The 27,827-nt window shown below is 39.3% G+C and overlaps 1 protein-coding gene across 1 annotated transcript in view; it reads right to left on the minus strand.

The window, feature by feature from the left end:
- The window catches only part of LOC139519741 (rRNA-processing protein UTP23 homolog), a 61,270-nt gene extending 33,443 nt beyond the window's left edge, over positions 1-27,827 (minus strand). Inside the window, exon 1 of the mRNA XM_071311987.1 lies at positions 27,749-27,827. The gene's annotated coding sequence lies outside the window, so the exon portion shown is untranslated. The remainder of the gene's footprint in view (positions 1-27,748) is intronic.

Genomic DNA, 27,827 nt, shown 5'->3' on the forward strand with positions numbered 1-27,827 from the left:
CGCCACTGCGCAGACTCCACAGCTCAACAGTTAAGTAGACCTTTAATGTTAGTGGCCCCTTTTTCCAAAATTGTCGTATTAATGTGGAACTAATGTGCACTTTGTTTTTTTCTTGCAGATACAGACCCACAGGCACAGACAAGAGGGGAGGGGTCCAGACCGCCACTGCGCAGACTCCACAGCTCAACAGTTAAGTAGACCTTTAATGTTAGTGGCCCCTTTTTCCAAAATTGTCGTATTAATGTGGAACTAATGTGCACTTTGTTTTTTTTCTTGCAGATACAGACCCACAGGCACAGACAAGAGGGGAGGGGTCCAGACCGCCACTGCGCAGACTCCACAGCTCAACAGTTAAGTAGACCTTTAATGTTAGTGGCCCCTTTTTCCAAAATTGTCGTATTAATGTGGAACTAATGTGCACTTTGTTTTTTTCTTGCAGATACAGACCCACAGGCACAGACAAGAGGGGAGGGGTCCAGACCGCCACTGCGCAGACTCCACAGCTCAACAGTTAAGTAGACCTTTAATGTTAGTGGCCCCTTTTTCCAAAATTGTCGTATTAATGTGGAACTAATGTGCACTTTGTTTTTTTCTTGCAGATACAGACCCACAGGCACAGACAAGAGGGGAGGGGTCCAGACCGCCACTGCGCAGACTCCACAGCTCAACAGTTAAGTAGACCTTTAATGTTAGTGGCCCCTTTTTCCAAAATTGTCGTATTAATGTGGAACTAATGTGCACTTTGTTTTTTTCTTGCAGATACAGACCCACAGGCACAGACAAGAGGGGAGGGGTCCAGACCGCCACTGCGCAGACTCCACAGCTCAACAGTTAAGTAGACCTTTAATGTTAGTGGCCCCTTTTTCCAAAATTGTCGTATTAATGTGGAACTAATGTGCACTTTGTTTTTTTCTTGCAGATACAGACCCACAGGCACAGACAAGAGGGGAGGGGTCCAGACCGCCACTGCGCAGACTCCACAGCTCAACAGTTGAAGTAGACCTTTAATGTTAGTGGCCCCTTTTTCCAAAATTGTCGTATTAATGTGGAACTAATGTGCACTTTGTTTTTTTTCTTGCAGATACAGACCCACAGGCACAGACAAGAGGGGAGGGGTCCAGACCGCCACTGCGCAGACTCCACAGCTCAACAGTTAAGTAGACCTTTAATGTTAGTGGCCCCTTTTTCCAAAATTGTCGTATTAATGTGGAACTAATGTTCACTTTGTTTTTTTCTTGCAGATACAGACCCACAGGCACAGACAAGAGGGGAGGGGTCCAGACCGCCACTGCGCAGACTCCACAGCTCAACAGTTAAGTAGACCTTTAATGTTAGTGGCCCCTTTTTCCAAAATTGTCGTATTATTGTGGAACTAATGTGCACTTTGTTTTTTTCTTGCAGATACAGACCCACAGGCACAGACAAGAGGGGAGGGGTCCAGACCGCCACTGCGCAGACTCCACAGCTCAACAGTTAAGTAGACCTTTAATGTTAGTGGCCCCTTTTTCCAAAATTGTCGTATTAATGTGGAACTAATGTGCACTTTGTTTTTTTCTTGCAGATACAGACCCACAGGCACAGACAATAGGTGAGGGTTCCAGACCGCCACTGCGCAGACTCCACAGCTCAACAGTTAAGTAGACCTTTAATGTTAGTGGCCCCTTTTTCCAAAATTGTCGTATTAATGTGGAACTAATGTGCACTTTGTTTTTTTCTTGCAGATACAGACCCACAGGCACAGACAAGAGGGGAGGGGTCCAGACCGCCACTGCGCAGACTCCACAGCTCAACAGTTAAGTAGACCTTTAATGTTAGTGGCCCCTTTTTCCAAAATTGTCGTATTAATGTGGAACTAATGTGCACTTTGTTTTTTTCTTGCAGATACAGACCCACAGGCACAGACAAGAGGGGAGGGGTCCAGACCGCCACTGCGCAGACTCCACAGCTCTACAGTTAAGTAGACCTTTAATGTTAGTGGCCCCTTTTTCCAAAATTGTCGTATTAATGTGGAACTAATGTGCACTTTGTTTTTTTCTTGCAGATACAGACCCACAGGCACAGACAAGAGGGGAGGGGTCCAGACCGCCACTGCGCAGACTCCACAGCTCAACAGTTAAGTAGACCTTTAATGTTAGTGGCCCCTTTTTCCAAAATTGTCGTATTAATGTGGAACTAATGTGCACTTTGTTTTTTTCTTGCAGATACAGACCCACAGGCACAGACAAGAGGGGAGGGGTCCAGACCGCCACTGCGCAGACTCCACAGCTCAACAGTTAAGTAGACCTTTAATGTTAGTGGCCCCTTTTTCCAAAATTGTCGTATTAATGTGGAACTAATGTGCACTTTGTTTTTTTCTTGCAGATGCAGACCCACAGGCACAGACAAGAGGGGAGGGGTCCAGACCGCCACTGTGCAGACTCCACAGCTCAACAGTTAAGTAGACCTTTAATGTTAGTGGCCCCTTTTTCCAAAATTGTCGTATTAATGTGGAACTAATGTGCACTTTGTTTTTTTCTTGCAGATACAGACCCACAGGCACAGACAAGAGGGGAGGGGTCCAGACCGCCACTGCGCAGACTCCACAGCTCAACAGTTAAGTAGACCTTTAATGTTAGTGGCCCCTTTTTCCAAAATTGTATTAATGTGGAACTAATGTGCACTTTGTTTTTTTCTTGCAGATACAGACCCACAGGCACAGACAAGAGGGGAGGTGTCCAGACCGCCACTGCGCAGACTCCACAGCTCAACAGTTAAGTAGACCTTTAATGTTAGTGGCCCCTTTTTCCAAAATTGTCGTATTAATGTGGAACTAATGTGCACTTTGTTTTTTTCTTGCAGATGCAGACCCACAGGCACAGACAAGAGGGGAGGGGTCCAGACCAAGACTGTGCAGACTCAACAGCTCAACAGTTAAGTAGACCTTTAATGTTAGTGGCCCCTTTTTCCAAAATTGTCGTATTAATGTGGAACTAATGTGCACTTTGTTTTTTTCTTGCAGATACAGACCCACAGGCACAGACAAGAGGGGAGGGGTCCAGACCGCCACTGCGCAGACTCCACAGCTCAACAGTTAAGTAGACCTTTAATGTTAGTGGCCCCTTTTTCCAAAATTGTCGTATTAATGTGGAACTAATGTGCACTTTGTTTTTTTCTTGCAGATACAGACCCACAGGCACAGACAAGAGGGGAGGGGTCCAGACCGCCACTGCGCAGACTCCACAGCTCAACAGTTAAGTAGACCTTTAATGTTAGTGGCCCCTTTTTCCAAAATTGTCGTATTAATGTGGAACTAATGTGCACTTTGTTTTTTTCTTGCAGATACAGACCCACAGGCACAGACAAGAGGGGAGGGGTATGGACCGCCGCTGCGCAGACTCAACAGCTCAACAGTTAAGTAGACCTTTATGTTAGTGGACCCTTTTTTCCAAAATTGTCGTATTAATGTGGAACTAATGTGCACTTTGTTTTTTTCTTGCAGATACAGACCCACAGGCACAGACAAGAGGGGAGGGGTCCAGACCGCCACTGCGCAGACTCCACAGCTCAACAGTTAAGTAGACCTTTATGTTAGTGGACCCTTTTTTCCAAAATTGTCGTATTAGTGTGGAACTAATGTGCACTTTGTTTTTTTCTTGCAGATACAGACCCACAGGCACAGACAAGAGGGGAGGGGTCCAGACTGGCACTGCGCAGACTCCGCAGCTCAACAGTTAAGTAGACTTTCATGTTAGTGGACCCTTTTTTCCAAAATTGTCGTATTAATGTGGAACTAATGTGCACTTTGTTTTTTTCTTGCAGATACAGACCCACAGGCACAGACAAGAGGGGAGGGGTACAGACCGCCACTGCGCAGACTCAACAGCTCAACAGTTAAGTAGACCTTTATGTTAGTGGACCCTTTTTTCCAAAATTGTCGTATTAATGTGGAACTAATGTGCACTTTGTTTTTTTCTTGCAGATACAGACCCACAGGCACAGACAAGAGGGGAGGGGTCCAGACCGCCACTGCGCAGACTCCACAGCTCAACAGTTAAGTAGACCTTTATGTTAGTGGACCCTTTTTTCCAAAATTGTCGTATTAGTGTGGAACTAATGTGCACTTTGTTTTTTTCTTGCAGATACAGACCCACAGGCACAGACAAGAGGGGAGGGGTCCAGACCGCCACTGCGCAGACTCCACAGCTCAACAGTTAAGTAGACCTTTATTGTTAGTGGCCCCTTTTTCCAAAATTGTCGTATTAATGTGGAACTAATGTGCACTTTGTTTTTTTTCTTGCAGATACAGACCCACAGGCACAGACAAGAGGGGAGGGGTCCAGACCGCCACTGCGCAGACTCCACAGCTCAACAGTTAAGTAGTCCTTTAATGTTAGTGGCCCCTTTTTCCAAAATTGTCGTATTAATGTGGAACTAATGTGCACTTTGTTTTTTTCTTGCAGATACAGACCCACAGGCACAGACAAGAGGGGAGGGGTCCAGACCGCCACTGCGCAGACTCCACAGCTCAACAGTTAAGTAGACCTTTAATGTTAGTGGCCCCTTTTTCCAAAATTGTCGTATTAATGTGGAACTAATGTGCACTTTGTTTTTTTCTTGCAGATACAGACCCACAGGCACAGACAAGAGGGGAGGGGTCCAGACCGCCACTGCGCAGACTCCACAGCTCAACAGTTAAGTAGACCTTTAATGTTAGTGGCCCCTTTTTCCAAAATTGTCGTATTAATGTGGAACTAATGTGCACTTTGTTTTTTTCTTGCAGATACAGACCCACAGGCACAGACAAGAGGGGAGGGGTCCAGACCGCCACTGCGCAGACTCCACAGCTCAACAGTTAAGTAGACCTTTAATGTTAGTGGCCCCTTTTTCCAAAATTGTCGTATTAATGTGGAACTAATGTGCACTTTGTTTTTTTCTTGCAGATACAGACCCACAGGCACAGACAAGAGGGGAGGGGTCCAGACCGCCACTGCGCAGACTCCACAGCTCAACAGTTGAGTAGACCTTTAATGTTAGTGGCCCCTTTTTCCAAAATTGTCGTATTAATGTGGAACTAATGTGCACTTTGTTTTTTTTCTTGCAGATACAGACCCACAGGCACAGACAAGAGGGGAGGGGTCCAGACCGCCACTGCGCAGACTCCACAGCTCAACAGTTAAGTAGACCTTTAATGTTAGTGGCCCCTTTTTCCAAAATTGTCGTATTAATGTGGAACTAATGTTCACTTTGTTTTTTTCTTGCAGATACAGACCCACAGGCACAGACAAGAGGGGAGGGGTCCAGACCGCCACTGCGCAGACTCCACAGCTCAACAGTTAAGTAGACCTTTAATGTTAGTGGCCCCTTTTTCCAAAATTGTCGTATTAATGTGGAACTAATGTGCACTTTGTTTTTTTCTTGCAGATACAGACCCACAGGCACAGACAAGAGGGGAGGGGTCCAGACCGCCACTGCGCAGACTCCACAGCTCAACAGTTAAGTAGACCTTTAATGTTAGTGGCCCCTTTTTCCAAAATTGTCGTATTAATGTGGAACTAATGTGCACTTTGTTTTTTTCTTGCAGATACAGACCCACAGGCACAGACAAGAGGGGAGGGGTCCAGACCGCCACTGCGCAGACTCCACAGCTCAACAGTTAAGTAGACCTTTAATGTTAGTGGCCCCTTTTTCCAAAATTGTCGTATTAATGTGGAACTAATGTGCACTTTGTTTTTTTCTTGCAGATACAGACCCACAGGCACAGACAAGAGGGGAGGGGTCCAGACCGCCACTGCGCAGACTCCACAGCTCAACAGTTAAGTAGACCTTTAATGTTAGTGGCCCCTTTTTCCAAAATTGTCGTATTAATGTGGAACTAATGTGCACTTTGTTTTTTTCTTGCAGATACAGACCCACAGGCACAGACAAGAGGGGAGGGGTCCAGACCGCCACTGCGCAGACTCCACAGCTCTACAGTTAAGTAGACCTTTAATGTTAGTGGCCCCTTTTTCCAAAATTGTCGTATTAATGTGGAACTAATGTGCACTTTGTTTTTTTCTTGCAGATACAGACCCACAGGCACAGACAAGAGGGGAGGGGTCCAGACCGCCACTGCGCAGACTCCACAGCTCAACAGTTAAGTAGACCTTTAATGTTAGTGGCCCCTTTTTCCAAAATTGTCGTATTAATGTGGAACTAATGTGCACTTTGTTTTTTTCTTGCAGATACAGACCCACAGGCACAGACAAGAGGGGAGGGGTCCAGACCGCCACTGCGCAGACTCCACAGCTCAACAGTTAAGTAGACCTTTAATGTTAGTGGCCCCTTTTTCCAAAATTGTCGTATTAATGTGGAACTAATGTGCACTTTGTTTTTTTCTTGCAGATGCAGACCCACAGGCACAGACAAGAGGGGAGGGGTCCAGACCGCCACTGTGCAGACTCCACAGCTCAACAGTTAAGTAGACCTTTAATGTTAGTGGCCCCTTTTTCCAAAATTGTCGTATTAATGTGGAACTAATGTGCACTTTGTTTTTTTCTTGCAGATACAGACCCACAGGCACAGACAAGAGGGGAGGGGTCCAGACCGCCACTGCGCAGACTCCACAGCTCAACAGTTAAGTAGACCTTTAATGTTAGTGGCCCCTTTTTCCAAAATTGTCGTATTAATGTGGAACTAATGTGCACTTTGTTTTTTTCTTGCAGATACAGACCCACAGGCACAGACAAGAGGGGAGGTGTCCAGACCGCCACTGCGCAGACTCCACAGCTCAACAGTTAAGTAGACCTTTAATGTTAGTGGCCCCTTTTTCCAAAATTGTCGTATTAATGTGGAACTAATGTGCACTTTGTTTTTTTCTTGCAGATGCAGACCCACAGGCACAGACAAGAGGGGAGGGGTCCAGACCAAGACTGTGCAGACTCAACAGCTCAACAGTTAAGTAGACCTTTAATGTTAGTGGCCCCTTTTTCCAAAATTGTCGTATTAATGTGGAACTAATGTGCACTTTGTTTTTTTCTTGCAGATACAGACCCACAGGCACAGACAAGAGGGGAGGGGTCCAGACCGCCACTGCGCAGACTCCACAGCTCAACAGTTAAGTAGACCTTTAATGTTAGTGGCCCCTTTTTCCAAAATTGTCGTATTAATGTGGAACTAATGTGCACTTTGTTTTTTTCTTGCAGATACAGACCCACAGGCACAGACAAGAGGGGAGGGGTCCAGACCGCCACTGCGCAGACTCCACAGCTCAACAGTTAAGTAGACCTTTAATGTTAGTGGCCCCTTTTTCCAAAATTGTCGTATTAATGTGGAACTAATGTGCACTTTGTTTTTTTCTTGCAGATACAGACCCACAGGCACAGACAAGAGGGGAGGGGTATGGACCGCCGCTGCGCAGACTCAACAGCTCAACAGTTAAGTAGACCTTTATGTTAGTGGACCCTTTTTTCCAAAATTGTCGTATTAATGTGGAACTAATGTGCACTTTGTTTTTTTCTTGCAGATACAGACCCACAGGCACAGACAAGAGGGGAGGGGTCCAGACCGCCACTGCGCAGACTCCACAGCTCAACAGTTAAGTAGACCTTTATGTTAGTGGACCCTTTTTTCCAAAATTGTCGTATTAGTGTGGAACTAATGTGCACTTTGTTTTTTTCTTGCAGATACAGACCCACAGGCACAGACAAGAGGGGAGGGGTCCAGACTGGCACTGCGCAGACTCCGCAGCTCAACAGTTAAGTAGACTTTCATGTTAGTGGACCCTTTTTTCCAAAATTGTCGTATTAATGTGGAACTAATGTGCACTTTGTTTTTTTCTTGCAGATACAGACCCACAGGCACAGACAAGAGGGGAGGGGTACAGACCGCCACTGCGCAGACTCAACAGCTCAACAGTTAAGTAGACCTTTATGTTAGTGGACCCTTTTTTCCAAAATTGTCGTATTAATGTGGAACTAATGTGCACTTTGTTTTTTTCTTGCAGATACAGACCCACAGGCACAGACAAGAGGGGAGGGGTCCAGACCGCCACTGCGCAGACTCCACAGCTCAACAGTTAAGTAGACCTTTATGTTAGTGGACCCTTTTTTCCAAAATTGTCGTATTAGTGTGGAACTAATGTGCACTTTGTTTTTTTCTTGCAGATACAGACCCACAGGCACAGACAAGAGGGGAGGGGTCCAGACTGGCACTGCGCAGACTCCGCAGCTCAACAGTTAAGTAGACTTTTATGTTAGTGGACCCTTTTTTCCAAAATTGTCGTATTAATGTGGAACTAATGTGCACTTTGTTTTTTTCTTGCAGATACAGACCCACAGGCACAGACAAGAGGGGAGGGGTCCAGACCGCCACTGCGCAGACTCCACAGCTCAACAGTTAAGTAGACCTTTATGTTAGTGGACCCTTTTTTCCAAAATTGTCGTATTAGTGTGGAACTAATGTCCACTTTGTTTTTTTCTTGCAGATACAGACCCACAGGCACAGACAAGAGGGGAGGGGTCCAGACCGCCACTGCGCAGACTCAACAGCTCAACAGTTAAGTAGACCTTTAATGTTAGTGGCCCCTTTTTCCAAAATTGTCGTATTAATGTGGAACTAATGTGCACTTAGTTTTTTTCTTGCAGATACAGACCCACAGGCACAGACAAGAGGGGAGGGGTCCAGACCGCCACTGCGCAGACTCCACAGCTCAACAGTTAAGTAGACCTTTAATGTTAGTGGCCCCTTTTTCCAAAATTGTCGTATTAATGTGGAACTAATGTGCACTTTGTTTTTTTCTTGCAGATACAGACCCACAGGCACAGACAAGAGGGGAGGGGTCCAGACCGCCACTGCGCAGACTCCACAGCTCAACAGTTAAGTAGACCTTTAATGTTAGTGGCCCCTTTTTCCAAAATTGTCGTATTAATGTGGAACTAATGTGCACTTTGTTTTTTTCTTGCAGATACAGACCCACAGGCACAGACAAGAGGGGAGGGGTATGGACCGCCGCTGCGCAGACTCAACAGCTCAACAGTTAAGTAGACCTTTATGTTAGTGGACCCTTTTTTCCAAAATTGTCGTATTAATGTGGAACTAATGTGCACTTTGTTTTTTTCTTGCAGATACAGACCCACAGGCACAGACAAGAGGGGAGGGGTCCAGACCGCCACTGCGCAGACTCCACAGCTCAACAGTTAAGTAGACCTTTATGTTAGTGGACCCTTTTTTCCAAAATTGTCGTATTAGTGTGGAACTAATGTGCACTTTGTTTTTTTCTTGCAGATACAGACCCACAGGCACAGACAAGAGGGGAGGGGTCCAGACTGGCACTGCGCAGACTCCGCAGCTCAACAGTTAAGTAGACTTTTATGTTAGTGGACCCTTTTTTCCAAAATTGTCGTATTAATGTGGAACTAATGTGCACTTTGTTTTTTTCTTGCAGATACAGACCCACAGGCACAGACAAGAGGGGAGGGGTACAGACCGCCACTGCGCAGACTCAACAGCTCAACAGTTAAGTAGACCTTTATGTTAGTGGACCCTTTTTTCCAAAATTGTCGTATTAATGTGGAACTAATGTGCACTTTGTTTTTTTCTTGCAGATACAGACCCACAGGCACAGACAAGAGGGGAGGGGTCCAGACCGCCACTGCGCAGACTCCACAGCTCAACAGTTAAGTAGACCTTTATGTTAGTGGACCCTTTTTTCCAAAATTGTCGTATTAGTGTGGAACTAATGTGCACTTTGTTTTTTTCTTGCAGATACAGACCCACAGGCACAGACAAGAGGGGAGGGGTCCAGACCGCCACTGCGCAGACTCCACAGCTCAACAGTTAAGTAGACCTTTATGTTAGTGGACCCTTTTTTCCAAAATTGTCGTATTAGTGTGGAACTAATGTGCACTTTGTTTTTTTCTTGCAGATACAGACCCACAGGCACAGACAAGAGGGGAGGGGTCCAGACTGGCACTGCGCAGACTCCGCAGCTCAACAGTTAAGTAGACTTTTATGTTAGTGGACCCTTTTTTCCAAAATTGTCGTATTAATGTGGAACTAATGTGCACTTTGTTTTTTTCTTGCAGATACAGACCCACAGGCACAGACAAGAGGGGAGGGGTCCAGACCGCCACTGCGCAGACTCCACAGCTCAACAGTTAAGTAGACCTTTATGTTAGTGGACCCTTTTTTCCAAAATTGTCGTATTAGTGTGGAACTAATGTCCACTTTGTTTTTTTCTTGCAGATACAGACCCACAGGCACAGACAAGAGGGGAGGGGTCCAGACCGCCACTGCGCAGACTCAACAGCTCAACAGTTAAGTAGACCTTTAATGTTAGTGGCCCCTTTTTCCAAAATTGTCGTATTAATGTGGAACTAATGTGCACTTTGTTTTTTTCTTGCAGATACAGACCCACAGGCACAGACAAGAGGGGAGGGGTCCAGACCGCCACTGCGCAGACTCCACAGCTCAACAGTTAAGTAGACCTTTAATGTTAGTGGCCCCTTTTTCCAAAATTGTCGTATTAATGTGGAACTAATGTGCACTTTGTTTTTTTCTTGCAGATACAGACCCACAGGCACAGACAAGAGGGGAGGGGTCCAGACCGCCACTGCGCAGACTCCACAGCTCAACAGTTAAGTAGACCTTTAATGTTAGTGGCCCCTTTTTCCAAAATTGTCGTATTAATGTGGAACTAATGTGCACTTTGTTTTTTTCTTGCAGATACAGACCCACAGGCACAGACAAGAGGGGAGGGGTATGGACCGCCGCTGCGCAGACTCAACAGCTCAACAGTTAAGTAGACCTTTATGTTAGTGGACCCTTTTTTCCAAAATTGTCGTATTAATGTGGAACTAATGTGCACTTTGTTTTTTTCTTGCAGATACAGACCCACAGGCACAGACAAGAGGGGAGGGGTCCAGACCGCCACTGCGCAGACTCCACAGCTCAACAGTTAAGTAGACCTTTATGTTAGTGGACCCTTTTTTCCAAAATTGTCGTATTAGTGTGGAACTAATGTGCACTTTGTTTTTTTCTTGCAGATACAGACCCACAGGCACAGACAAGAGGGGAGGGGTCCAGACTGGCACTGCGCAGACTCCGCAGCTCAACAGTTAAGTAGACTTTTATGTTAGTGGACCCTTTTTTCCAAAATTGTCGTATTAATGTGGAACTAATGTGCACTTTGTTTTTTTCTTGCAGATACAGACCCACAGGCACAGACAAGAGGGGAGGGGTACAGACCGCCACTGCGCAGACTCAACAGCTCAACAGTTAAGTAGACCTTTATGTTAGTGGACCCTTTTTTCCAAAATTGTCGTATTAATGTGGAACTAATGTGCACTTTGTTTTTTTCTTGCAGATACAGACCCACAGGCACAGACAAGAGGGGAGGGGTCCAGACCGCCACTGCGCAGACTCCACAGCTCAACAGTTAAGTAGACCTTTATGTTAGTGGACCCTTTTTTCCAAAATTGTCGTATTAGTGTGGAACTAATGTGCACTTTGTTTTTTTCTTGCAGATACAGACCCACAGGCACAGACAAGAGGGGAGGGGTCCAGACTGGCACTGCGCAGACTCCGCAGCTCAACAGTTAAGTAGACTTTTATGTTAGTGGACCCTTTTTTCCAAAATTGTCGTATTAATGTGGAACTAATGTGCACTTTGTTTTTTTCTTGCAGATACAGACCCACAGGCACAGACAAGAGGGGAGGGGTCCAGACCGCCACTGCGCAGACTCCACAGCTCAACAGTTAAGTAGACCTTTATGTTAGTGGACCCTTTTTTCCAAAATTGTCGTATTAGTGTGGAACTAATGTCCACTTTGTTTTTTTCTTGCAGATACAGACCCACAGGCACAGACAAGAGGGGAGGGGTCCAGACCGCCACTGCGCAGACTCCACAGCTCAACAGTTAAGTAGACCTTGATGTTAGTGGACCCTTTTTTCAAAAATTGTCGTATTAATGTGGAACTAATGTGCACTTTGTTTTTTTCTTGCAGATACAGACCCACAGGCACAGACAAGAAGGGAGGGGTCCAGACCGCCACTGCGCAGACTCCACAGCTCAACAGTTAAGTAGACCTTCATGATAGTGGACCCTTTTTTCCAAAATTGTCGTATTAATGTGGAACTAATGTGCACTTTGTTTTTTTCTTGCAGATACAGACCCACAGGCACAGACAAGAGGGGAGGGGTCCAGACCGCCACTGCGCAGACTCCACAGCTCAACAGTTTAGTAGACCTTAATGTTAGTGGACCCTTTTTTCCAAAATTGTCGTATTAATGTGGAACTAATGTGCACTTTGTTTTTTTCTTGCAGATACAGACCCACAGGCACAGACAAGAGGGGAGGGGTCCAGACCGCCACTGCGCAGACTCCACAGCTCAACAGTTAAGTAGACCTTTATGTTAGTGGACCCTTTTTTCCAAAATTGTCGTATTAGTGTGGAACTAATGTGCACTTTGTTTTTTTCTTGCAGATACAGACCCACAGGCACAGACAAGAGGGGAGGGGTCCAGACCGCCACTGCGCAGACTCCACAGCTCAACAGTTAAGTAGACCTTTATGTTAGTGGACCCTTTTTTCCAAAATTGTCGTATTAGTGTGGAACTAATGTGCACTTTGTTTTTTTCTTGCAGATACAGACCCACAGACACAGACAAGAGGGGAGGGGTCCAGACCGCCACTGCGCAGACTCCACAGCTCAACAGTTAAGTAGACCTTTATGTTAGTGGACCCTTTTTTCCAAAATTGTCGTATTAGTGTGGAACTAATGTGCACTTTGTTTTTTTCTTGCAGATACAGACCCACAGGCACAGACAAGAGGGGAGGGGTCCAGACCGCCACTGCGCAGACTCCACAGCTCAACAGTTAAGTAGACCTTTATGTTAGTGGACCCTTTTTTCCAAAATTGTCGTATTAATGTGGAACTAATGTGCACTTTGTTTTTTTCTTGCAGATACAGACCCACAGGCACAGACAAGAAGGGAGGGGTCCAGACCGCCACTGCGCAGACTCCACAGCTCAACAGTTAAGTAGACCTTCATGTTAGTGGACCCTTTTTTCCAAAATTGTCGTATTAATGTGGAACTAATGTGCACTTTGTTTTTTTTCTTGCAGATACAGACCCACAGGCACAGACAAGAGGGGAGGGGTCCAGACCCCACTGCGCAGACTCCACAGCTCAACAGTTAAGTAGACCTTTATGTTAGTGGACCCTTTTTCCAAAATTGTCGTATTAATGTGGAACTAATGTGCACTTTGTTTTTTTCTTGCAGATACAGACCCACAGGCACAGACAAGAGGGGATGGGTCCAGACCGCCACTGCGCAGACTCCACAGCTCAACAGTTAAGTAGACCTTTATGTTAGTGGACCGTAACCTTTTTCCAAAATTGTCGTATTAATGTGGAACTAATGTGCACTTTGTTTTTTTCTTGCAGATACAGACCCACAGGCACAGACAAGAGGGGAGGGGTCCAGACCGCCACTGCGCAGACTCCACAGCTCAACAGTTAAGTAGACCTTATGTTAGTGGACCCTTTTTCCAAAATTGTCGTATTAATGTGGAACTAATGTGCACTTTGTTTTTTTCTTGCAGATACAGAGCCCCCTTTACTCTGGGTTGGGAACCCCCTCTTTTTAAAATGGCTGGATCTGCCACTGGAATGCTTCTTTTTGTAACTTCATAGGGTTGTAAAAACGTTGACCGTGCACACATTTTTAGAATGAATCGCTTCTGCGCTTCATACAAAATGTACTTCGGTCAACTCTTTTACCCCCAATGAAGTTACAAAGAGAAGCATTCAATTCTTAAATACAATGATTGTTTGTGCATCTCTGAGACTTATATTTGGCTGTTGTGTGGCTTCATTTCTGACCAGACACTGATAACAATTAGATTATCTTTTATTTTAGGTTCAAATATTTTAGGTACAAACTACACGTACTCAATGACTTGCATTCATTTAATTTGTAATATTTATGAGGCAGCATTCAACAAAAAGTATATCTTTTTGACCTTGATTCTATGTCTCACTGAGTGTGTACATCTATGAATCCTGTCAGATTGTGGTATTAAAAAAAAATTGGTATAGAAGATAATTACCCATAGTGATCACAATATTCCATGTTTGAAAATCATAACTTTAAGAGATTTAAAATAGACAAGCTTTCAAAAAGCTGAAAAATGGTAACGGTTTACTATATGACATGAATTAAACAACTGTAGTACTTTAAAAATTTCAAGTAACTACAAATCTAGTACTGTAAAATACATGTACTGCCCAGTACCTAAATATTACAATAATTTTAAAGTTACAAAATAGCACTGAATATTAAAAGTAGATACATATTTTTGGTACAGAAATAGTTACCTTAATAATCAGGCTATGCAAAAGTAGCTGTGTGCATTTTTTTGTTTATAAATAGAATATAACAGATATAAATAGCAGATTGAAAATTTTTAGAAATTTAAAAATAAGGAGATGTGGTAGGATTGCCAATAAGAAAACGACCATGATTAGTCATGTTCAAAATAAAGGGGATATAAGCACAAGCACTTATATGCTACTTTTATAATGACCTTCAACAAATAACATAACAATACTGGTTATAGTCAGCTGTTAATTAAATCTGACATAATGTGCAACAGTTCAATCCTAAGAAAACCAGTACATGTACTAGTCATTTTGAAAGAGGTTATAAAAAAAATCATTTTTTTTTCTCTGTCCACAATATTCAATAGAGTATCTGGTTTAAAAAAATGTAAACCAAGATCATGGCCGACATGGCTAAAAATAGTACATAGGGTAAAATGCAGTTTTCGGCTCATATCTCAGAAACCAAAGCATTTAGAGCGAATCTAACCATGATAAATTTGTTCGTTAGATCTATCTGCTGTGAAATTTTCAGACCAATTAGGAAACCTGTTGTTTGGTTGCTGCCCCTGAATTGGCAATTTTAAGAAAATTTTGCAGCTTTTGGTTATTACCTTGAATATTATATAGATAGAGATCAACTGTAAATAACAATAATATACAGCAAAGTAAAACCTGTACAAAAAAGTCAACATTGTAATATTTGGATGTTTTGTAAATATTGACTTCTATCTACTTAGTTTAGCTTTATAACTGTTTATTTGTGTACCGAGAAAATTAATGACGCAAGGCTAATTTGACAAATGGCTAGTTTAATTATCTGCAGTTAAAGTTGAATTGTCAGATGTGATTAAAGACCAGATCTGAAAGGGTGTCTTTGGGGTGTAGGATAATAAAATTAGTTATACCTAGAGAAAGAGTAATTAAACTCTATGATAAAGGTCAGTTGGTCAAGCAACTGGGAGATTGTGTATCAGCTGTGATACTGGAAGGATGTGATTTCTTGAAGTCTTGAATCAGTTAGATTCTGGAGGACTTGTATTTAAAATTTATATGTTTAAACTTTGTAGCTAACTTTGTCAATGTGTCTGAAGTAAAGTACATTTGTTAATAAACTTGCATATAGTATATATTGTATTATTTAGTTACCCAGGGAATTCATCACAGGATATATTGTTGTGGTAAAGGTGGCTATATCCGTCCGTCTGTATTGGTGTTGACCTCCCCTCAGTCACGTTACAATATGATCAAAATGTTAAATTGACCCCTTCAGGAGTTATTGCCCTTTATAGTCAATTTTAACAATTTTCATAAATTTTGTATACTTAACTCAGTCTACTGGGCCAAGTTTATTATAGAAGGAGATAATTGTAAGAAGCAAGAATGTTCATTAAAGTAAGATCTACATACAATAAAATTGAGAATGGAAATGGGGAATGTGCCAAAGAGACAACAACCCGACCATAGAAAAAAACAACAGCAGAAGGTCACCAACAGGTCTTCAATGTAGCGAAAAATTCCCGCACCCTGAGGCGTCCTTCAGCTGGCCCCTAAACAAATATATACTAGCTAGTTCAGTGATAATGAACGCCATACTAATTTCCAAATTGTACACAAGAAACTAAAATTAAAATAATACAAGACTAACAAAGGCCAGAGGCTCCTGACTTGGGACAGGCGCAAAAATGCGGCGGTGTTAAACATGTTTGTGAGATCTCAACCCTCCCCCTATACCTCTAGCCAATGTAGAAAAGTAAACGCATAACAATACGCACATTAAAATTCAGTTCAAGAGAAGTCCGAGTCTGATGTCAGAAGATGTAACCAAAGAAAATAAACAAAATGACAATAATACATAAATAACAACTGTTACAGTCTACTAGCAGTTAACTGACATGCCAGCTCCAGACTTCAATTAAACTGACTGAAAGATTATGATTTCATCATATGAGCATCAGGCACAATCCTTCCCATTAGGGGTTTAGTATCATACCATCATAACATATATGAGAAGAACATAACCCGTGTCATGCCAACAACTGGTTTTTGAATAAATGTGTTTAGTTTCAATGCAAAGACCCTATAAGTGAATCAATATTAACGCCAAAATATGCAATCTTTAATGACCTGACAACAGTATCGTAACTATATCCCTTCTTAATAAGTCTATTCAAAGGTTTTGTTAGTTTTTGAGGTGAATACTGACACCTTTGTGCTTTATAAAGAATATTTCCATAAAAAATTGGATGTGAACTACCTGAACATATAAGAAGTCTGCATGTTGAACTATATTTACGAATGATATGTCCTTATACCGATGATAAAATTTAGTAAATGTTTTGACTAGTTTGTGATATCAAAAACCCTGGTGTAATAATTTTTCAGTAATACATAAATTTCTCTCGTTAAAATCTAAAACATTGTTACATACATGAGCGAATCGTACAAGTTGAGATATATAAACACTGTAAGATGGTGATAAGGGAACAAAACACATCACCATCACCAAAACACAATTATATTGTCATGGGTCCATCCATGTCCTTTATTTATGATATGCACATAGACTAAAGGTGAGCAACACAGGCTCTTTAGACAGCAACCATTTGGTTTTCTGAGGGGCTATGAATTTTTTTTACTGGACTAACTTTTTTTGTGCCTTAAGCGAAAAACAATCTTATTAATTTTCTTTTTGACAAGTGGAAAACAATTTTTTTCTTACAATTTTTTTCTTTCAATTTTAGCATTACATATAGTGGCAGCTAAAAAACCCCAAATCCCACTGATTGTATGGTGTACAATACTGTCTGGGCAGGGTTCATTGGTCTATATAATTAGTGTCATATTTTGGTCTGTTTATTGTATACTTATTTTTACACAAGCTATATAATCTGAATTAAAAAATCAGCTGTTTTTGGTGTAAGCTATGATTGTAAGGGGCTAACACATTTTAGAAGGGGGCTTGAAAATGATGATATGTGTTTTTATAGGCACTAAGTATACTTATAAATATACAGGTATATGTAGTACACATACAATGTACATGAAGACAGTTTGTTTTCATAAGTAATTTATAATAAATTATAAATATACTTAACCCATCAACACCAACACAAGTGAATAAACTTAGGATCCTTTATAAAAAATTCAATGGAACTGAGGACAGAGGACCCTTTAATATTTACTTGAATCTGCATATATATATTGAGTTACTTAGTTATTGTCTTTATTTGTTTTTGTTGTGTTATATGTCACAAACTGTATAGTTTATATGGCAATACAACTTTGAATAGAATTTATAAAACATGTAACGTGGTCACGATTTCCAATGAGACAAATATCCACTATAGTCTAAATGACTGAAAACTGCCAACTATAAATGATCATATGTACAGCTTTCAACAATGAGCAAAACTGAAACAGCATAGTGAGCTATAAAATGTCCTGAAACAGGGTTATAATTATTATTATTGGCAATTGAAAAACCTGGGTTTTATGAGTATTGCAATGCCCATCCCAGTGGGAAATACTAGTAAAAAATCTGGGTCTGGGTTTTACTAAAAATCACCGTAAAGTCACCAATTGATCATGTCGGAGCTCGAGCTTAAAATATAACACAGTTTTCTTCTAATTATAAGTTTCTTCTTCTTCTTCCGAATACGGGAGTAGACTCCTAGGTAGGAGTGTAAAACTTCCCGGAACTTGTGTGCTATGTACATATGGACTTAATTTAAAAATAATATGACAAGAAAAATTGTTATCAATAACCTATATACATTATGTATACAGTGGCTTTAAAGTTTAATAAGTTGCTGTGGATCCTTCAAATGTTAGAGTGGATATGCCACTTTTGAAGGATTCCAGGGTGTCTGACATACCTATTGCTTCAGGTAGTGAGTTCCAGTCTGAAATAGTGCGAGGATAAAATGAAAATTTATAGAAATCTTCATTTGTTGATATTTGCCTAAATTTATGTTTCCCCCTAGTGCGTCTATCAGATATTGTTAAGTTGTCCTTAGGAACTTCAACTAGCCCCCAATTTATTTTATACAGCATAGTTAATCTAGCCTTTTTCCTTCTTAATTCTAAATTTTCCCATTCCAATGATTTTATTAAGTTTGGTAAATCATTGGTGATTAAATTGATGTAATCTTTTTTGCTTGAACCTTGACTACAGAAACAAACATTAAGTCGCTCTTCACTATACTACTACCTGTCGATACATTTATTTTTGGCATTGCACAAGTCATGTCTTCTTTGACTATTAATGACGTTAAAATACTAAATCCCTGTGATGTGTTTTAGTCGATTTTAGTCTCTGATGCATGATTTTTTATTATTAATTGGTTTTGGCTTTTAACTAGCTGTCAGTAACTGCGAGTACTCTCAAATCGTATTTTCTTGTTAATTCGACCTGTTGATACTGTTTATAATGCTTTTTTGTCATTTTTTATTTATACGGATCTTGTCTGTACACCAGCTTTGATTATTTGTAATATCTTCACTTATTCTTACAACATTTGTATAAACTTCAAGATTATAAAAAACCGGTTTTTTTCTAAAGTGAACATTGATTGGTTAAATATTTCTCAGTCATGTCCTGTTTTTGAATTTGTTTGTTAGCTTTTTGGTCATGAATGTTTGTCTCTAATATTTAATTAACTGTGCATTTGTATTCAGATATCGCAGATCAAATTTATTCGTTCATTGTTTAATCATACGTTTTTTGATTGAGTTAAGTCTGCCAATTGATATTTTATCGTATGTTTTTCCTTGTTGTGATGTTATGCTATTGTTTCAGAAAAAGGGAGAAGGTTTGGATCCATTAAAACGTTTAATCCCGCTGCAAATGTTTGCACCTGTCCTAAGTCAGGAATCTGATGTACAGTAGTTGTCGTTTGTTTATGTAATATATACGTGTTTCTCGTTTCTCGTTTTGTTTATATAGATTAGACCGTTGGTTTTCCCGTTTGAATGGTTTTACACTAGTAATTTTGGGGCCCTTTATAGCTTGTTGTTCGGTGTGAGCTAAGGCTCCGTGTTGAAGGCCGTACTTTAACCTATAATGGTTTACTTTTTAAATTGTTATTTGTATGGAGAGTTGTCTCATTGGCACTCACACCACATCTTCCTATATCTAATTACATGTGGATTTTATTATATTACAGGAACTGTAGGAAGTTTTCTAAGAGTCTGATTGCTAAGTATGCATTACAGGATTTTTATCATTGGAGCAACATCTTAGGAGGATAATTTAAACTTGTGCAAGCAGCAAACGTATGAAGGAATCCTTGAAATATACAAATAGCAATTATATGCAGAAGAGGACTCTTAAACATTATAAACAGACATGAAGTAATAGTAGTGGTGTATTCAAGAAGTGTATAAACCACCTGGAATAGACTATTGTGTATATTTATTCAACCACAAGTACTTTCAGAATATTATGTACAATTCAAATTCAAATTATTGTGTCAACTGAGACAAGTTATGTTAAAAAAATGAAAAAGCATGTTGTTTTAAAATGAAATTTGTATATACATGTATAAAAAAACGAAATAACAAAATTTTGTAGCTTATTGCATATTGTGCATCCAAAATTTGAAATCCTTTATAATGGTATTATGCTTGTTGTTTTGTCAACATTTTCCCTAAATCTTAAGATCAGTGTTAAAATGAGAAAAACTATTTTTGCATATATGAAAGAAGAAGTAAATGGTTGTAAATTACAGAGAGACTTTCAATCTGGTACATTTGTATATCATCTTTATTTCACAGAACTTTCTATTTTAGTGTATTAGTACAATGAGATATGAGGTATACACCAATCAGACAGCAATAAAACAACAAAAACACATGAAAGGCATTTAGGCGCTAACATGCAGTCCTTAACAAAAGACAGGTGTATAAAAGATATGCCATGATCTATTTAATTGATCAGAGGCTATAAACAATTACAATATGAATCAAGAATAGCCATCAACTGAACACTGAATTCTTTGAATATTTTTTTTAATTAAGATGAAATTTTGGACAATCAATGAAAAAGTTTCTGGCTTTAAACGGGACATGAATATGTGGCGAGGTAAACTACTGTAGTTCTTTTCTCCAAAATCTTCTTTAAAAATTAAGAATTAGCATCTTTTGCAAGTAGGTATTTTTCATAATGTGATTGGTTTGTGTTTAAATTGATGACCACACAATATAACTTGTACATACATAATAAAAATCAATTCAGATGAAATATACATCATTGCAAACATCTTCTATAGTTAGTCCATAAATCATTTACAAAAAAGGATTGATACTTGAACTCAATCCAAAAAGTTCTAGGAGTGAACTGAGGTGCCCTGGATATTATTCATAACCTGGGATGGATTTTCTTGCCTTCTTTATTTTAAGACCAAAAAATTTTGGATAGTAAGAAATAGAAATAGAATGGAAGTATGAACACATTTTCATAGAATATTTTTCATGCTTATACAGAATTTGTACTAGATTATGAATAAGCTCAAATCCTGTAAAATTTGTGTGATTGGGGGCTAATTCACTATTATTTCATTTAAAAAAAAGAAGCTTGATTCAACGCAAATTTCACATGCAATCTCATGTGAATTTCTCATCAGATACACGTGAAATTCCCATGAAAATATCATGCGAGTTTTATGTATGAAGCTTGTTTGAGGCGAATCTCACGTGAAATTTACATGAACAAAATTTGCCTGTATAACTCTGTAAAATTAGCTGAACGTTTAAAACACAATCTATTATTAAGGAAATATTAATTATTTAAGCTTCTCAATGATCAAAATTGGTGTTTTCCAAATTGCTATGTATCCAATGAAATTTTTCAGACAAAGTGTGACTGGTTCAAGTTTTTTGAAATATTTATATTTTTGTCAAATGGTCAAAGTAAATATTTTGTCAAAATTGTATTAAATTTTAACAAGCCAAATTAGTTTTAGTCAAGGTACCACCTTAAATTTAAATGTTTAATGTTTGCTACTATAAAAGTTCATCTTCATATTTTCTTCTGTGACCTTAGAAGTAAATCAGATGTTTATATAGACAGTTCAGAATATTTTTAGTCCTTTTCCACTCCTTTCTTTGTATTCAATCTTTCAATTTTTCCCTAATGACCATGTACTGAATCATAAAGTGAAGTATTGTTTTTATGATGATAAGAGTGGTGTTTACTTGGAAAAGGGAGATAACCTCACATTCATTTGGAATGGCAATTTTATCATGTATGTAAAATTTCAAAGTTTTAGCTTTATAGCTTCTACGCTTGTCTGACACTCAATGAATGATAAATGTGATGTCGTTAACACCTTAAAAATCAAAATTAGTATATATCAAGATGGCTTTCTTTTTCATTCAAAAATTTAAATAAAAAACAAGTATTTTCTGCATACACAAATATCTGTCTAATTTAAAAGAAAAAGTGGAACTCAAATATTTAATATAATCTTATTTTTATATTTTTCAACATTACTTAATTACTATGAATAGTTAACAAATAAGGTACATTATTCAATATATTATTTTAGTTCTGTTACATGCAAACCACATATATATTGCTACTTTGTTCAATAAAAACATTCAAAGATAATTCTGTAAGACAAATATTCATATTTTAAATCCTGCTATTTTTTTTCCAATTGCCGTAATTTCACAATTGTTTTTAATGCTGTTATTCATTTTCCATTTACTGTAAATTAACCCCAAAAAAATTATTTGTAAGACCAAACTAGGGGCATTATGTTTTTCTGTCTGTTTGTTCATTTGTCTTTTCATTCATTCGTATGTCCATCCGTCTGTCCCCTTCCAGGTTAAGGTTTTTGGTTGAAATTTTTGGACAGTAGTTTTTGATGACGTTGAAGTCCAATCGTTCTTATTTTGATGTCAAAGTAGCGTTTTGACCCCAATTTTACGGTCCACTGAACAAAGCAAATGATAGTGCAAGTTTGTTGTGTTATCTATTGAAAATCCCCCCCCCCCTCCCTTTTATAAGCTATAAGGCTACATTTTCTTTTTTCCATTTTTACAACAGCAAATTAAGCAGGGCCGTAACTAGGGTACGAATTCAGGGGAGGCAGGGGTTTGAGGGCCCCCGAATGAGGCCCCTAAAAGAGGGGTTGGGGCTGTGCAGATTTTTTCCTCTCATTTAAATGGCTAAAAACATGGAAAACAACACATTTAATAAGTTATTGCGTCCGAAGCGCTTTTCTGGATTTACCTTCATCAGGACCCTTTTTCATTCGATTTCCTTACTTTAATAAACATCAGTATTGGTTGAACCTGGAAGCAATTTTATGCAAAAACAAGCTGAGATTACTGTTCGAGGTGAGCCAATGTTCCGTCTTGAAGGCCGTACTTTGACCTTTAATTATTAACATTAAATACATTGTGACCGTGGATGTTCTTCTCAATAAAATCTGACCCGTTTTGCTTCGATTTCCTTTCTTTAAGAAACATCAGTATTGCTGGATCCTGGAAGCAATTTTTATGCAAACCATTCTTATTTGTATTTAAAAATCTTTTTGTTAGAAATCAAACTGGTAAGTTAAAAAAACATATAAAGCAAGATCATAGAACGCAAGATATATATTTTTCTTATCGAGGACCTTGAATTTCAATATTTTAGAAAGCTGAACAAACATGTATATAACTACAACCAGGGAATTTCTATACTAAGTATATAAAGTATATACAACGAATGGGAGTGTTTAACTACTAAGGCATTGACCATATTCCCGTAAGATCGGGAAACGTTAAAAAAATGATCCAACTGCTGATTCAGCTGGTGACGAATTTCCAATATTATTAAAGATTCACAATACAAAGGGAACTTCCTATGCTTCATTGAGTCCCTTAATAAATGCGAACAGATATGTTTTATTCTAAATTATCGAGAAGCAAAGTTTAATATGTGTTCTCGTACGAATACTGAATAACAGATGGACGGCCAAACGAACAAAAAAAAAAACCCAAACAAATACTGAAACGTTGCACTATCGAACAAAAATCGAAAGTGACATATATCACGTATCATGATAACACTGTTAAAACTGTAAACTTGTGTTGTTTATACTATAAATTCAAATTCTTCATGGACATATTGTCAATATTTTATTACTTCAAAAAAAAAATTGGTGTAGAAAATTTAGGGGAGGCAGTTGCCTCCCCTGCCTCATAGGTAGTTACGGCCCTGTTAAGGGATATCCCTCATTTAGGGGGTGGGGTCCCAAGCTGTTATTTAGTTGTAAATCAAGCCATTACTTTTCTCGATTGAATTATTACATGCTTTTCATGTCAGGGAGCTGTTTTCAGTCAAGAAGGCTTTTCCTCATTTTTGAAGGCTGTATGGTTTCCTAAAACTGCTTACACCCATGTACTTAATTTAATCTTTGTTGAATACTTATTATTTATATAAATAAATCCCATGTCAATTTTACATGTACAACATATTAACAATACTGCTATTGCTTAATGTTTGGCTCAGGTTAGCTGTTAAAAACACAATTTACTATAGAACCCTATGGAGAAAAACAGAACTCCTTTTGTCAGAAAACACTGTCATCCACACTTGTATTGAAAAAAAAAATCATACAGAAATTAACCTTATGTTTTCCTCCCCATGCTATGAAGAATTAAATATGTGGAACATAATTTATCATAATCAAATAAAAGCAATTAATGTCTCCTCCATGACAGTCTTGAAATAAACTAAATATTGAATAAATAATACTGCAATTGCTTATTGTTTGGCTCAGGTTAGCTGTCAAGCAACATAGTTTACTATAGAACCCTATGGAGAAAAACAGAACTCCCTTTGTCAGAAAACACTGACATCCAAACCTACTTTCCACACTGATCTGTGTCCACACAGGTATTGAAAAAAACAAAAATCATGCAGAAATGAACCTTATTTTTTCCTCTGCATGCTATTCAAAATCAAAGATTTGGAATATAATTTATCATAATCAAATAAATGCAATTAATGTCTCCTCCATGACAGTCTTTAAATAAATAAATATTGAATATACAATACTGCTTATGGTTAATTTTTGGCTTAGCTGTTAAGAAACAGTTTAATATAGAACTCTTTGGGGGAAAACAGAACTCCTTTTGTCAGAAAACATGGTCAAACATACTATCCACATTGATCTGTGTCCACACTTTTATTGAAAAAACAAAAATCATGCAAACATGAACTTTTTTATATAGATTAGACCATTGGTTTTCCAGTTTGAATGGTTTTACATTAGTAGTTGTTGGGTCCCTTTATAGTTTGCTTCTCGGTGTGAGCCTAGGATCCTTGTTGAAGGCTGTACATTGACCTTAAATGGTTTACTTTTATAAATTGTGACTTGGATGGAGAGTTGTGTCATTGGCATTCTTACCACATCTTCCTATATCTTGTTATGTTTTCCATGCTATTCAAAATCAAAGATGTGGTACATAATTTATCATAATGAATTGGTTGATTGGTTGATAGTTGCTCAACGTCCAGTGGCAAATATTTCATGCATGTTCAGGACGAGAACAAATTAACAAAACATACAATAGGTAGGTCTTGTCATAACAGAGGCCATTCGTGATTATGGTAGGGGAAATTTGGACTGCCACTGGAAAATGAGGGTATACTGGATAGGAACAGAAATTTTGTCTTGCAACAGGCCGACTACGGACCCCTCAAACAGTTTTTGCAAGGGTTCTTAACGTGCAAAGAGTGTGGCACTCCTTTAACACGGGGCATTGGATTTAACGTCCCCATTCTGACCGGACTTGACTGCGAATTTGATACATCCCACACAGCCAAACGGACGCCCCACTTCGGCAAGCGTTTAACTGCTTGTCGCCGACAATGTCGGGAGAGGCCAAGTGACCATATTTTGTTTCCTTAGTCGACCTTGGGGGTTATCATAATCAAATAAATGCAATTAATGTCTCCTCCATAACAGTTTTGAAAATAAACTAAATATTGAATAAACAATACTGCTTATAGTTAATGTTTGGCTCGGGTTGGCTGTCAAGCAACAAAGTTCAATATAGAATCCTATGGGAAAAACAGAACTCCTTTTATCAGATTACACTGACGAACATCAAAACATACTATCCACACTGATCTGTGTCCACACTTGTATTGAAAAAAACAAAAATCATGCAGAAATGAACCTTATGTTTTCCTCCGCATGAAATTCAAAATAAAAGATGTGGAACATAATTTATCATAATCAAATAAATGCAATTATGTCTCCTCTATGACAATCTTGAAATAAACAAAATATTGAATAAACAATACTGCTTATGGGTAATGTTTGGCTTAGGTTAGCTGTTAAGAAACACAGTTTAATATAGAACCCTTTGGGCAAAAACAGAACTCCTTTGGTCAGAAAACACGGTCAAACATACTATCCACATTGATATGTGTCCACACTTGTATTGAAAAAAACAAAAATCATGCAGAAATGAACTTTTGTCATATAAATTAGACCGTTGGTTTTCCAGTTTGAATGGTTTTACACTAGTAATTTTTGGGGCCCTTTATAGTTTGCTGTTCGGTGTGAGCCTAGGCTAATTGTGTTTTCCTCTCCATGCTATTCAAAATCGAAGATGTGGTACATAATTTATCATAATCAATTGATTGATTAATGGTTACTTAATGTCCAGTGGCAAATATTTCATGCATGTTTAGGACGAGAACAAATTAACAATAGATACAATAGGTATATATGTCTTGTCATAATAGAGGCCATTCAGGATTATGGTCGGGGAGTCTGGACTGCCACTGGAAAATGAGGGTCAGAACAGAAACTTTGCCTTGCAACAGGCCGCCAACGGACCCCTCAAAGAGTTTTTGCAAGGGTTTTTAACGTGCAAAGAGTGTGACACTCTCTTAACACGAGGCATCGGATTTAACGTCCCAAACCTGACCGGACGTGACTGCGAACTTGATACATCCCGCACAGCCAAACGGATGCCCCACTTCGGCAAGCGTTTTACTGCCGGTCGGGAGAAGACCAAGTGACCAAATTTCGTTTCCCCAGTCGCCCTTGGGGATTATATTAATCTAATAAATGCAGTAAATAATTTTTCCCCCATGACACTCTTGAAAAGAAACTAAATATTGAATAAACAACATTGCTAATGGTTAATGTTTGGTTCAGGTTAGATGTCAAGCAACACAGTTTAATATTTAACCCTTTGGGGGAAACAGAACTCCTTTTGTCATTAAACACTGTCAAACATCCAAACATACTATCCACACTGATCTGTGTCCACACTTGTATTGAAAAAACGGACGAAAATTCTTATATTTTCTCGAGGTAGACTTTCAGAAAAATAATAATTTTGTAATAGAGAAATAGAAATTGTCAAAGACAACAAGTATCTTGTTGTATTTTTTGCTACAATTGGGTAGTTTTACCAAAAAAATATTTAAGAGACCAGGGAACAAATAGCAGTGTATAGTTTATTTAAAAAAAATGTTGAATGTCAATTAGATATGTTTGATAAAGCCATTTTACCAGCTAGTGTTACTTTCCAATTCGGAATAGTGGGCTGTCGGAGTAATGGGCTGTCGGAAAAGTGGGCTGTCGGAGTAATGGACTGTCGGAATAGTGGGCTGTCGGAGTAATGGGCTGTCGGAAAAGTGGGCTGTCGGAGTAATGGACTGTCGGAATAGTGGGTTGTCGGAGTAATGGGCTGTCGGAAAAGTGGGCTGTCGGAAAAGTGGGCTGTCGGAGTAATTGGCTGCATGTCGGAATAATGGTTGTCCGACTAATGGGATGTCACCGTCCATGCAGCATATAGGGTTATATAATGACCAGTGTAAAACAATTCAAAAGAGAAAGACTACGACTTGGTATATAAATGAAACAAACAAAAATGTAGTAGGAACTTAGCAATAAATGAAAACCATTGCCTGAAACATATCCCCGTTTCGCCATCGGAAGTTAGCGTGTCATATCCGATGATCGGACTTAAAAAGCATACAACCATCGCACTTTCAGGGGCGGATCAAGCCATTTTAAAAAGAGAGATCCTAACACATGATAAAGGGGGAGGGGTGTTCCAACCACATGTCCCCATTCAAATGCATTGATCGTCCAAAAAAGGGGGGTTCCAACCTCTGGACCCCCTCCTGGATCATCCAATGACTTTAGTGTCCGACACCATCGCACTTTAGCGTAGCCGTAGACCATCTTACTAAGCGAAGCCATCACACTTTAGAGTACTTTCCCACTTTAGAGTCCTACAAATATTTTTTTTTCAAAAGGACATTGAAAAAGTCTCATCTGTCCTTAAGACCTCCGTATCTAATATGGTTCTATTTTTATATTGTATATGATGATGTATATTAGATTATGACACTATAATAAACTATCGATTTACTAACTTACCTTTCTGTAAATATATATATATAATATGGCGCAACACATCCAACGACTGAATACAAATATACAGGTATGAAAATATATT

Source organism: Mytilus edulis, chromosome 4, assembly GCF_963676685.1.
Source record: "Mytilus edulis chromosome 4, xbMytEdul2.2, whole genome shotgun sequence".
Lineage (NCBI taxonomy): Eukaryota > Metazoa > Mollusca > Bivalvia > Mytilida > Mytilidae > Mytilus > Mytilus edulis.